At 23.1% G+C, this 13,562-nt stretch overlaps 1 protein-coding gene across 4 annotated transcripts in view; it reads left to right on the top strand.

Moving 5' to 3' along the window:
* The window catches only part of LOC136973791 (sarcolemmal membrane-associated protein-like), a 60,123-nt gene that overhangs the window by 1,983 nt on the left and 44,578 nt on the right, over positions 1–13,562 (top strand). The window lies entirely within an intron of this gene.

The raw sequence follows: 13,562 nt of genomic DNA, 5'->3' as shown, positions 1-13,562 counted from the left end.
CTAAGTAATATGCAACATGTAGATAGATAGGCCACCATCTCTTGTTAAATTTAATTTTAAAATATTCTGAAAGAAAAGATTGGCCTGGAGTGAGACTCAAACCTGAAATTCCCACTCCTGTGCAGACTCATTGCCATTTACACTACCAGACCCTGTTATTTAGCTTTAATAGCGTGATAAAGGAATCCAACTGTTTGTTTACTATTTGAAATAATTATTAGGTTGGTTGTATTTATTATAGTTTAGGGCTAGCCCTCATTTCTGAAGTTAACCCTTAGTTTTTAAATTTAATATGTAAATTAATCATAATTAAAACATGGTTAAAAAAGATGTAATGTAGCCTATTCAGATCTACTAATAATCAGTTTTGTGAAGATCTCATACATCATTAAGGTGGATAAGTTAAATGTTAGTAACAAGTATATCAGTGAATTCATTTCTTTGCTTCACTTGCTATAACTGTTATTGTTTATCATAGATAATCTTTTTCTTTTATTTAAAGTTAAATGGGTCAGTTTTGGGAGAAAATAGATCAAAATAAAACAGAGAAATTGTAATTGACATATGTAACAGAATAAAATAAAAATTTACAACAAAAACCTTGGTAATTTAGAGATACACTCTCAAATTTCTCTAGATAATTTCTGACATATTTGCCAAAATAGATTAACAAATATGTCAGTTATGATCTGTTAGAAATTATCTAGAGAAATTTGAGAGTTGTATCTTTAAATTATCAAGGTTTTGATGTAAATTTTTTATTTTATTCTATTATATGAGTCAATACTTATTTTTTTTTTAAATAGAAACCATTCTTTGATATGTTGATTATTTTAAATAACGTATCAAAGAATGGGTTCTATTTAAAAAGGAATAATTAATTTATATAATATAATAAAAAATATATAATTTTTTTAACTAAATATGCAATATATTTTGATAAAAATTTAAAAAATCTTGAAAAAAATTTAAAACTGTTTTGTTTTCAACATATGGATAGTTGATTTTCTGAGTTTGCATATACTTTAAAAATTTTTTGATGCAAGAAAATACATTTCATTTTCAATTGTTAAAAAATACTCCATGTTTTAGACAGGATGCCTTCTACATAACTGCAGTTGTATTAGAAAATTTATCTGAAATAATTTCTGGTTCAATAAAATTTATTTTTAATGAAATATAATTTTATTTTAGAAAATGTCTTATAGTTTCAATAAACTATTTTTTTTTTTATGTAAAATAGTTAAATTAATGGCTTATAAATGTGCATCTTATTTGCATAAGTCAATAAAATTTTTAAGTAATTAAAAAATATATTTTTTTTATATAAAATTTTTCAATAAACTTATCGATATTGTCATATTTAATTTTATTTCTTCTCCACAATTGTATTCATTAATACAGTTGTGGAGAGGAAATAAAAATTTTTGTTTTGTTAAAAAATTCACTAAGCTATTTTCTCTTAATTTAAGAAATTAACTAATTTAATAATCCATGTAAAATTCTATTGAAGATTATTCTTTATCGAAATCAAATAAATATAGAAAATTGTTCAATATTTACATCAAGTTTATGAATGTTCAAAAGATGTAGCTACCATTTTTTTAATTACTGTAGAATTATAATATAATAATGTTTTATTTTCATGTACAATTTTTAAACAGTATTTAAGTTAGAAAATATTTCTTATCTCTACTGCTTAATATTATTTGAATTTAATTTAATTCATTACAATAATAATGATGATGATCAACAATGAAACGACATCTGTTAAAATTAATTTAGATAAATGTAGAACTTAAATAGATTGATTGTTAAATAGTAGGCTATTTAATGATACATTCAGTGTAATAAAAAATGACTTAGCTAATTTAACATTAGTAAAATGCTATTGACATCTGAACACTTACACTAAAAGGTTGAAAAGAATTTATTACATTTGAGAAAATTTACAAAGTGTATAGTGTAATTAATATACAATAATTAATTTTAGAGATAATAAAAAACTAACAAAAGGAATAATTTCATTAAAAAAGTTTAAATCATGCATTTAATTTTATAATGTAAATCAATTTATTATTATTGAAAATGCATAATTTGTATATATTTTATTAGATAGAAATTTTTTCTGTTCAGAATTGTATTTAAAATTAGCATTTTTTAATGACTTACAAAACTGACTGGAAAGAATTGAATTTTTATTTTTTATGATGATTTATTAAAATTAAAATTAAATGCAATAAAATATTTAGATAGGTTTTTTTCATTTTTATTCTATGATTTTACATTTTTATATAATATAACCAAAATTTTCATTCTTTAAATGTCGATCTGGTGTTTTACAAGCTTTAATTAATAAAAAAAAAAAAAAAAAAAAAACATTCGTGTCCATGATCTGTTCATTGCATAGCACATTTATTAGTTAGACATTTGCTTGATCATTGTTTATCAGTATGCATATTTTTCAGTTTGCAGTAGTAATGGATATAATTCCATTTGAACGTTTATTCAATTTTTCTGATTAACTTTAAATCATTTTTAAGTATTTTGACCTTTCAGAAGGTGATATTCAATGCTAACTTTGATTTCTTAAATAAGATATTTATGGAAAAGTTAATATTAAAAATCTTTTGTTTAAACATATTAAAGCAAAAAAAAAATGTGAAAATTTATATTTAAATAATAACTTTAAATCAAAATGAATGTTTCTTTTTCTATAATCGTACAATTTCATTTTTTTATGATGATTTATTAAAAGTTAAATAAAATACATTAAAATTTTTACGTTTCCTTTTTTTATACATTCTTTTTGTTCAATTACACTATAATCTAACCAGAATAAATTATCAATTTTTTAATAGTAATTTGTTGTTGTTCCTTTGTTCTTGTATTAATTCTAGTCTGACTTTTTAAAATCTGCTTGATGATGATGATACCAAATATAAATCAATCATACTTGTATGATTGATTAAAAATTCAAAATGTACTTAAAATTTAAAAAGCTTTTGATTAATTATGTTTTTCAGACTTTTATTAAATAAAATATGAAGATATTTTGTATATAAATATAAATTATTATTATTATTATAAAACACATCTGACAAGAATGTTTGCGGTGTATGTCTATGTGGTAGTCTGAACAATATGAAAGAAATGTAGTTTAATTGAATAATTATAGTGAAAATTTTAGTTTCAATGGATCGTGTTAAAAATAAATTAAGCTAATCATAAAAAACCATAAAAATCTATGTTAAGCTAATCATACAAGGAAGTGTTTATATTAAAATTATAGCTAGTTATATGTCTTTTTTAGTCGTTATTATCTCTGAGTTAAATTATAGTGTTTTTCAGCTTTGCAATAGCAATTTCAAAAAAAGTTTGATTAAATTTATGACAAAAGAATAAATGTGTGTGTTACATATGAATAAATCAAAAGTTAAATTTTATGATGATGTCTTGATTTAGCCATTTTCTATACTAAGATCTTATATAAATAAAAATGAGTGACAGATGTAAATTGGAGTTTATTGTCTATATTTCTCAAGATAAATCTGATATGTAAAATTCTAGACTAAAAAAAAAAATATATGCATTTTGTTCAGAATTAATAGGATTAAATTTGTATTCTGTTATACCACTTTAACTAAAGATTTTCAAAACAATTTTCCAGAATTTCTATAACTTTATTAAAAACAGTTTCTTGATAGTTTTTGTTGGATCTTATCAGACAAATATAGGTTTATCAAATCATGTAGAAAATAATAAATTAATGAAATAAAGTTAGCTCTCTGAGCAAATTATTTAAAAATATAATAGGTGAGGTACTATGATAAGAGATTAATTCTGGTAGTTTTGAACATCCATAAGAGTCCTTCCCAAGTCAGTAAAAAAAAATATAACTCAAAAGTGGGATTATTTCAATATCTGCTTAAAGCAGTTCATGTATACATTATGATGAATGTTAACTAGTATAGATTATCTACTAGAAAATTATTTTTTATAGATATTATTTTCAAGGTTTATAGATTTTAGTTTCTAAGACCTTAAGCAAGGTCCTGGAACTAAATCTCTTATAGCAGTTTGTATTTGAAGTATAGTATTAAGATGATGATTTATTTAAAATAGTTTTTAGCTTAGGAGTGGTTCTGTAAATATATTCTTAATATTGTATGCTATTCATTTTAAGAAGTTCATTTTCAATACAAATTAAAAGTTTTTTGAGACAAATAACTTCTCATCTGAAGCCTAAATACACTTTGCTGTATTTAGGTATCAGACCGGAAGATTAGACATTGTTTTAAATGTTAAGAATGCTCAATGTGTACTGTTTATATTTCTGTCTTGCCTATGGTTTATCTTGATGTCTGATAATTCTATATATAAACCAACATTAATATTAAATTTTATATCTATCAAACAAAAAGAATACATGTACAGTGTGCTGTCTTCCTATAAGAAATATAGTATGCTTCTGTTTTACACAAGATTTGGGTTTTAGCTGGTACTGCATAACAAAAAAATGTAAAATAAGACACTTTAGACCCAATAACCGATGCAAAGTATGGGTAAGCAATAAATTACAAATGTTTTCATAATATGAAAATGTTTGTAATTTATTGCTTACCCATACTTTGCACCAGTTAATGATTCTAAAGTGTCTTATTTTATTATTATTCTGGTGTGGTATGCAGATTTGTTTTAACATTAAATGTTTTACTAGGAATTTTCTATATAATATTTTTTTCAGCACTACTGTTTTTATATTTATTTGACTTTTTAAATTTCAAAAATATTTCAGTAATTCACAAAAATAGGTTTACTGAAAGTTTTTTTATTCTTGAAATTTTCAGTTTCTGAATTTGATCAATCATTTTGAATATTATAACTAATGTTTCTCTTTAAAAAAAAAAAAGAAGAAGAAGAAAAATCAATTATTTTTTGATGATAAAGGAATCTGATATGAAGATCTAAATTTCATAATGTGTATCAAATATATACCAAGGAAATTGTCAAAGGAAGTACAGACTTTGGTTTACAAATTACATTTTAAACTAATAATACATATATCTGGAAAATCGAAAATGCAGATGTAACTAATGGAACAGGTTTTATGATTTTTTTTATGATGATTTAATTGCTAAATTTAAATAGTTCTTAACACTTATTTTTATAACATAAGAAAAGAAAAACTTTTGAAGGAAATACTAGACAATTGATGTAAAATGTTTGAAGCTATTTTATACCAAGCGTCATCGTCATAAAATTACATATCATAAAAGTTGGAAAATGAATGTTTATTTCTTTTCCCTGCAAGAGTGTAACAAATATTACATGATTCAAATGTTAGTAATACTACCATTTTATGGATTTTTTTTTATTTGTTTTGTTTTATTCATTCATACATTTATTGAGATTTGTCTTATTTAAATATAAAAGCATTATTTTTTTTATGTATAAAAACAATTATTTTCAATTTCGTTTATGTACAGTAATTGTTAATTATTTTATATATTAATTCTAATTTTTTTCACTTTATATTTCATTAAATTTTTTGTTTATTTAGAATATATAAATTTTTTATAATCTCTAAATTTACTGTTGGGATTTAAACATTAATGAACTGTCTCAGAGTTTATATTATGGAATGGGCTGGGCTTCATATCATTACTAATTCAATATGCAAGATATCATCATGTTACAAATTTAACATATGCTTATGTAAAAATATCAATAATACTAGATCAGTACTGTAAAATTTACAGTAGACATTTTACTCTGACCTAGTGTTATTGACTTGTATCTTGCATCTGACAAGTAATCAGATTATTAGTCAGATGTGAGATTAAGGGGTTTAATAAAATCTAAACTGTTTAAATTATTTTATTTTTTCTATCTAGCATACTATTGTTAACAGAAAAGGAAAGCATACAGAGTTTAAATAATAATTTAAACTTTTTTTTACATGCTTAATTTGTTAATATTTTAACATATTAAATTGTGTATAATAGTTAAGATCTGTAGATTGAGAACTTGAAAGGTTTTTGGATAAAATTAGCATTGTTTGTTTAAATATTGTTGGAATGTTTAGTTTTTTAACAACAAATAAAAAACTAATTGGTTTATTTTTAGAATATGTTTAAATCAATGTTATATTTAAGTTTTTACAGATTATATTGTAATTATTTTACTATAAAAATAATTCAAAATAGCCAACAAATATATTTAATTTTTAAGATGTTTTAGTTTAATTAATCTGTCTGAATTTAAATTTTCTACAGAAAATCATGCCAATTAATATTTTTGGTTTCCATAATTTTTTAAAAGTATTTTTACTACTATTAATTCAGAGTAAACGATGGTCCAGATTAATTATTATATAACCAGAATGCTGGGTTTGGAATATTTTTCAATAAAAATCTGATACAATTACTTTTCTAAATAATATTTAGAATTAAAACTTTTGAATTTCAGATACACGTATGATTATTAATATTATTTTGATTAAATTAAAGATAAAACTATTTATTTATTAGTTACTGTAAAATTTAGATTATTTTTGTTATATTTGTTTTCTAGAATTAAATTAACTAAAAGAAAGTGTAACAAAATTTAGGATTTAATATAAAATATACAATTAAATTTGTCAGATTTCTCTAACATTCCTGATTGCATGTTCTAATATAGAAGTCATATTTTAAGAGCTGTGAACTGTGATTTATGATAAAAGAAAAATTTTTAAATAAGGTATAATTTTATGGAAACATACAGTCTGTAAATAATTGCATTATGTTGAGAAAAACAGATACTACAGATTAATTTCAATATATAAATAAAATTAAGTTAATGTTTCTTCTTGATTATATTACTTGTTTTGCATTTGTAATCTCTTGGTGACAGCTTTCCAATCAAGTAGATTATTATAGTAATAAATGAAATAATAATAAATAATTAGCATTGCCAAAAATTTTGTCTTAATTCATTTATGGTCGTGGTCATTTTACATATTTGCTTATAAAAAAAAGTTTATCTCTAGATGAAAATTACATAAAAATAAGTTAACAAATTCCAATAGAAATGTAACTTAACTAATATATTATTTATTTACATAAGTAAATTTTGGAAACAAATACATTTCATTAAAAAGACCTAAAATATTTTAAATATTTTCTTCACAATTCTAGTATACTGAAATTATATATTGTTTTTATGAATGTAGCTAAAATATTTAATTTCTTTTCATTGTAATATAAATGATGTACAAATATTTTATTCAAACAAAAAATATAAATAGAATAGCTAAAAAAATATTTTTGTTATTATTTTAATGTAGAAATTAATTAACATTACACTATTTTAAGAATTTTTATAAGCAATAGATTATTGATGAGTAAGAAAACTTCAAAATATAGCATATATCTTAAATGTATTTTATGAATTTACTTAGTGTGATTAACAGTGTTTAGTTATTTTATCACCATTTATTACATCAATAGCAAATTTACATCAGATAAATATTTTATTTATATATAACAATCTTGTTTAAATATGAATATTTTAGTATATTACTTCGTAAATAATGTAGAAAAACATAAGATTAAGTGTGTGGAAATATTTTATACTTTTACATTATAACTAATTTGTTTTATCAGATAAAACTAAAAGAAAATTCTAAAATATTTATTAAGTTAATTTTACTAAACACATTATTTGATGAACATTAAGTAACTTTAAAGTAACAAAAAATTTTTAATGTAAATGTTTTGATTTCCTGTTTAAATACCTTCATAAAAATTACATTTATTAAATGGTTATTAAATCAAATATAATTAGCAGATTTAAACTAATAATTTGGATTGATGTTTTAGTTAAGTTGTTAATTAAAAGAATTTATTATTAGGTGTACATACCTCTGTTCATTTATTACTTAATAACATTTTTCTTACATAACTATAAAGTAGATCTTTCGTCTATATTAAGATATTTAGTAATTTGAAAATAAAACCTTAATTAATGGAATTAATATTTATTGTAATTTTATAGTAATATATTTCGACTGAGATTTCTATTTAAAATAACATAAATAAAGGATGATAAAATTAAATAACCATTAAATTATGTTTTGAAGTAATTAAATTATAAGATTTATTTATATAATAAATACAATCCAGATTTTTAAGTTTTCATTTGAAGAAATCTATAATTTATATTAATACATTTCCAAATAAAATGTTTTCAGTGAAATCTTTTATTTTCAGGAATCAAATTATTTGAATATAATTGATAAATTCAGATATATTTTTAAACAAATTTTTAGTCTGGCTATTTCTGTTTGAAATTTTAATCTTTAAAATATATAGAATATTTTTATTTCATTTTGGCTGATGATAAGTTAAACTGTTCCAAGAAATTTTTTAATATTTTAGAAAGTTTTAAACTGATACAAATGTCTAAAAATTACTTGTGAAATTTCTCTTTCTCTAAGTAGTCAGGTGATAAAATTTTTATAAAAATCGTTTCTATTTTTTCTCTTATAAGTAAAAAAAACTGTAACTTTATTTCTTATATGTTATGTTAATAACACAACATATTTTACAAACAAAATTTCATGATGAACATTGAGATGCTTTATATGTATTAGAATGTGTTTTTTCAATGTCTCAATGATCACTTTTATGATTTTGATAAAAATCAACTCAGAGAAGGACTTGAACCCACAGCTCCAGCTTACTGTGAGGAAATATTAATAAATTAAATAATATTATTAATAAATGTTTATTTGCAAAAAGGGAGAGTTTCCCTGTTAAGGGGGTGTTACATTTAATAGGGAAAATTACAAAAAAAGGTTGAACAGTTTACATATATAAATAATAATCATTATAACATTAATTACAAGAATACTTTTGTTGAATAACAACAATCAAAACCTTAAAGTTATTAATACAGATGAAATCACAGAAGTTCAAGGAGTGATTTACATTGAATCATTCCTTTGATATTAAGTAAGTTGCTCACATTTGTTAAGCGTTGACAATCCTGTATCAGTTGGTAAAGTGAGAGTTTTTCGGAATTGCACCAAATATAATGATTATTTGCAAAATTAATATAATAATAGTATATAGTTATTAGATTTTTCCGTGTGAAGAATTGTACAAAGGTTCTTTTGTAATAGAATACATAACTCATCACTAGGGCAACCAGGTCCTGTTGGTTTACATGCTAATGCTGTTTCAATTATGAAATGGTTAAACAAATTTGATTTATTTACTAAGTTAGATGTCATCCATGTCTTGTTTATTCCGATAATATCTGGATTAAATTTGGATTGTAAAAAATTGAGTATTTGTATTTTAGTTTTAAGTCCCTGGCAGTTCCAGTTCATGATCACAAAGGGCTGATTAATTAAAATAGGTTTCTTCTGATGGAATGTACAGTATTTTGTCTCAATGGACATCAACTTGTAGTTGTCCCTGTCAAGGAAAAAGGGAGAAAAGTCTCTACATGAACCAGTTTTCCCAAAACAGCACCGAATGTCAGTCTGTCTCAACCTATTATTAACATATTGTTGTGTAATTTTACTTGCTGGTTTTGTTTTCTAATATCATGAAAGATTGGGAGTAATAGTTTACATCTAATTCTGGATTCCTTTGTTAGATCATGGGAGATTTGCATATCTATCCATTCATTCAGAGAGTTTTGTTGTTTCGTTTTTATGAATTTTGTGAAAAAGTTATCACGGATTTGATTGTTTTGTAAAGTTAATCTTATTACTGGGTTCATTGATTTAGTTAGTTGAGTAATCTCCAGAATATCTTCATGTGATGCATTTTGTATATTCAATACTGTAGTAATAAAATTATGTATTTCTACTTTTGAAATATTCCTTGAGATTGGATAATTGTAAAGAATTATATTATTACAATGAAATTCATTAATTAGAACATCCATTTTGTATTGCATCATTTCTTTTTCTGATTTTAAAATCTCAGTTTGCTGTTTTAGGTTATTAATTTGTCTTTGCATATCTTTATATTGCTCTTTGGTTTATCAGATACTTTTGCATATAAGGTCCAGATCTTCCTTAATAGACAATATTTAGGTTGAAAGTTTTTCATTAGAAGAAAGAATTAAGTCAGAAGTTTTGTCCCATAGAACCGTCATTGGGATGTCCAGTGAAATGTTCAGATTATTTAAAGAAATATTTGGCTCACCTGGTGGGCTATGGTGAGTTATATCTTGAAACAAATCAATAGCAGCCGAAGATGATTCTTGTGAAACCTTATCACCGAGCAAGTTATAATCCGTTATAAGTTTAGAAGTGGACGGAGAAGACAAGTCTTTCTTACTACCCTGTTTTGCACGGTTTAGCGGTTGTCTCCCTCTTTTGACCGGTGAACGTTGCGTTTTAATTAGTATGTAGTATATCATCATCCTACACACCGGGGTGTATAAAATATAAATCGAACTCACTTGTGCCTATTGACCGGTGTGAAATAAATAACTTCAATTCAACGAACGTTTTCTGGACGCCTTCCGTGTCCTTCTTCAGGTTAACTGCTGGATTCTATTATTTTTAAAAAACTGCGTTCCGATCTTTTAAGAACAAATTCAAATGAAGATAGTTCGAAAGCGCGATGACATGCGCATGCGAACTATCTTCATTTGAATTTGTTCTTAAAAGATCGGAACGCAGTTTTTTAAAAATAATAGAATCCAGCAGTTAACCTGAAGAAGGACACGGAAGGCGTCCAGAAAACGTTCGTTGAATTGAAGTTATTTATTTCACACCGGTCAATAGGCACAAGTGAGTTCGATTTATATAGTATGTAGTATTTCTTCAAAAATATTAGATAAAATTTGAAATAAAACTTTGTTTAGTAAAATTAATTGAACAAAAATAGCCAACACTGCGGCTCTTGCAAGTTAACAAAGTGCACAAAAAAAGTCACCCATAGCCTCGACTATCAGACACGTCTCCAAATTAAATAATATTTTGATTGTTATGATCTATTCTAGCTTATTTGTAAATAGATTAGTTATAGATTTTTAACAAATTTTATACAAACTTTTTCTTTTAAATCATGTATATTCGTAATCAATAAAATTTCTTCCTAAATATTTATTGATGATTTGAATAGTGTTTTTTGATCTCATATTAATGAACTGTGGAAACACATGAGTTATGCAAATTTTTAATATAGAAATATTTTTGGTTTTTAAGAATAAATTTATGTTATATGGTGACACATTGTTAGTGGAATATTTTAAATTTAATAATTCTTTTACATTTAAAATTAAGTATGTTGTTGATGATAAAATTATATATTGTACTTATATATTAATTGCAAATTATGTGATTGTAATAAACTATAATAGACAGTTGTTTAAAAATAAACTTATTAGTACTTTTTCTGACCACATTAATTTAATATTATTAGGCTCTCTAAAACACAAAGAATACAGTGAAATTATCACTATATCTGATTTCATTAATGATATCTAGAGAAGCTATTCATTGTTAAAAGCTCATAAAATTTCAAATGTATCTTATCAATAAATAATACTAATTAATGTGTGCGTAGTTTTTTATAATAAAGTTTTTAACATAGAAATTGAATTAATGTTGAAATATTCATTTATTTTCTGTAGCGAAGTATTTTGTTTGCATATTTTTTCCATTAAATATTTTAAAAATTACACTGAGGTCATTTAATTTGTATATGTTCTAGAACATTTTTAAAAAATTTAATGAGTATCTATTTTAATAAATAAGATTGAAAAATTTTGTTTCTAAACAAATGAATTTTTTAGCAGAAAGTCTGAAATAATATTTTTAGAATCCTTTTATAAATAACTGTAGAATTTATTTTCTGTAGCTTTTTTTTATTATTATTTTATTCTTAATGTTATTTTATTAGAAAATTATCTCTCAGATTACAAATATTAATAGAATATAAATGTGATCAATCTAACTGAAATTTGTCTATATAATTTTTGGTATATAAAATTGATTTAAATTCTCATGTTTGCAGGTTTATGAATAATTAATATTTTCTTTTGTATATCACCTTGTTCTTTCTGGCAAGTTTTTGTAAAATACTAATTATAATCAAGTTCAGAAAGTGTTTATTATTGAGTTTTGGTTCATTGCTTACTACTGTTTTTTCAGCATGCAAGTTCAGAAAAATTCTCATATTATAACAATGCTGTTTTCAGAATGTTTTTTACTTGCGAATGGTTTGTTTTTATCATTAAAATTGTACTAAATTGTGAAAATTGAAGAACAATCTTTTCTTATTTAAAAATAAAGTAATAAATTACAGAGACAAAAATAGAAAGAGTATATTTAAAACCATATATATTATATATTTATATAAATGGTACTATACTGTTAAAACTGGTACATGTACCCTATAAAATTAAAAAATCATAGGTTTGTATGTATATATAATACTTGAAAAATCTCATCATCAATTTTAATTCTATGCATTTAGTATCAGTGTTAGAATCTAATTGATAAATATAAGTATATCCAGAAATACAAGAAAAAAATTGGAGTTCTTTAAGTTTTTATCATTAAAATAAAGTTAATTTAGGAATTAAAACAAGTTTTTGTTTTTCTTTGGTATTTTTATACTTGTTTCATCTTCATAATAAAAACTTGTTCAACTCTTAAATTTGGAGCCATTTCATACAAAAAACTTCAGTTTTGGAAATTTCTATAATTTAATACTTATCTTAATTATGTACAGTACTTGGTTTACCATATTTCATGACGACATATAAGACAGTTTCATTTCAGCACAGAATATTTAGAAAAAAGTATTTAGTGTATTTAAGCCATCTCATGCCATTGGCATTTGGTACCAATTATGTTTTTTTACTATTCTGGTTTTAAAAACAGTAAAATTAGAATGCATATTTTTATTTATCAGGGAAGAAGAAGAGTTTAAAATAAGTCATTTATTATAAAAATATTCTACATGGAATACATGCAAATGCTACTGAGCTATAACAAAAATTAATAATAATATGTTTAATTAAACAATAACATTTTTATTAAGAGTTGGGCCTACTTATCTGTAGCCTACTGAAGGATGTCTGGGGAAATTATTAGCCTATGAAAAATTGTAATGTCATGTTTGAGATGCAGAATGATTTGAGCCTGTTTTCTGGAACAAAAGTTGCATTTTTAAATGCCAAAAAATACAGTAATTGTCACACCTTCAACTGCCATATAACATCAAGCTATAATATCTGGCTTAGTAAGATGTTTATATTGATACAGTAATTATCTTCAAAATTAGATTTTGATTATAACTGAAATATGACCTGATTTTAGAAATTTATTAAATTTTGCATGTTATTAGGAATACAGAAAAACATTTTATATTGAAATTGTGTAGTGTAATAAGTCTTAGCTTTATTTTTCTGAACAAAGATAAATATTTTTTTGAATCTTACACGAGATATTATAATTATAACATTAATCAGTTTTTTAAATATACAACTTTTTATATTAAATACAAAACTAATTAATTAATTTTGTAATTATTGATACAATT

Source organism: Centruroides vittatus, unplaced genomic scaffold (genome assembly GCF_030686945.1).
Source record: "Centruroides vittatus isolate TY-2023 unplaced genomic scaffold, ASM3068694v2 contig_329, whole genome shotgun sequence".
Taxonomy (NCBI): domain Eukaryota; kingdom Metazoa; phylum Arthropoda; class Arachnida; order Scorpiones; family Buthidae; genus Centruroides; species Centruroides vittatus.
Note: the sequence above shows the minus strand (reverse complement) of the source record. Positions and strands in the feature narration are given on the sequence as shown.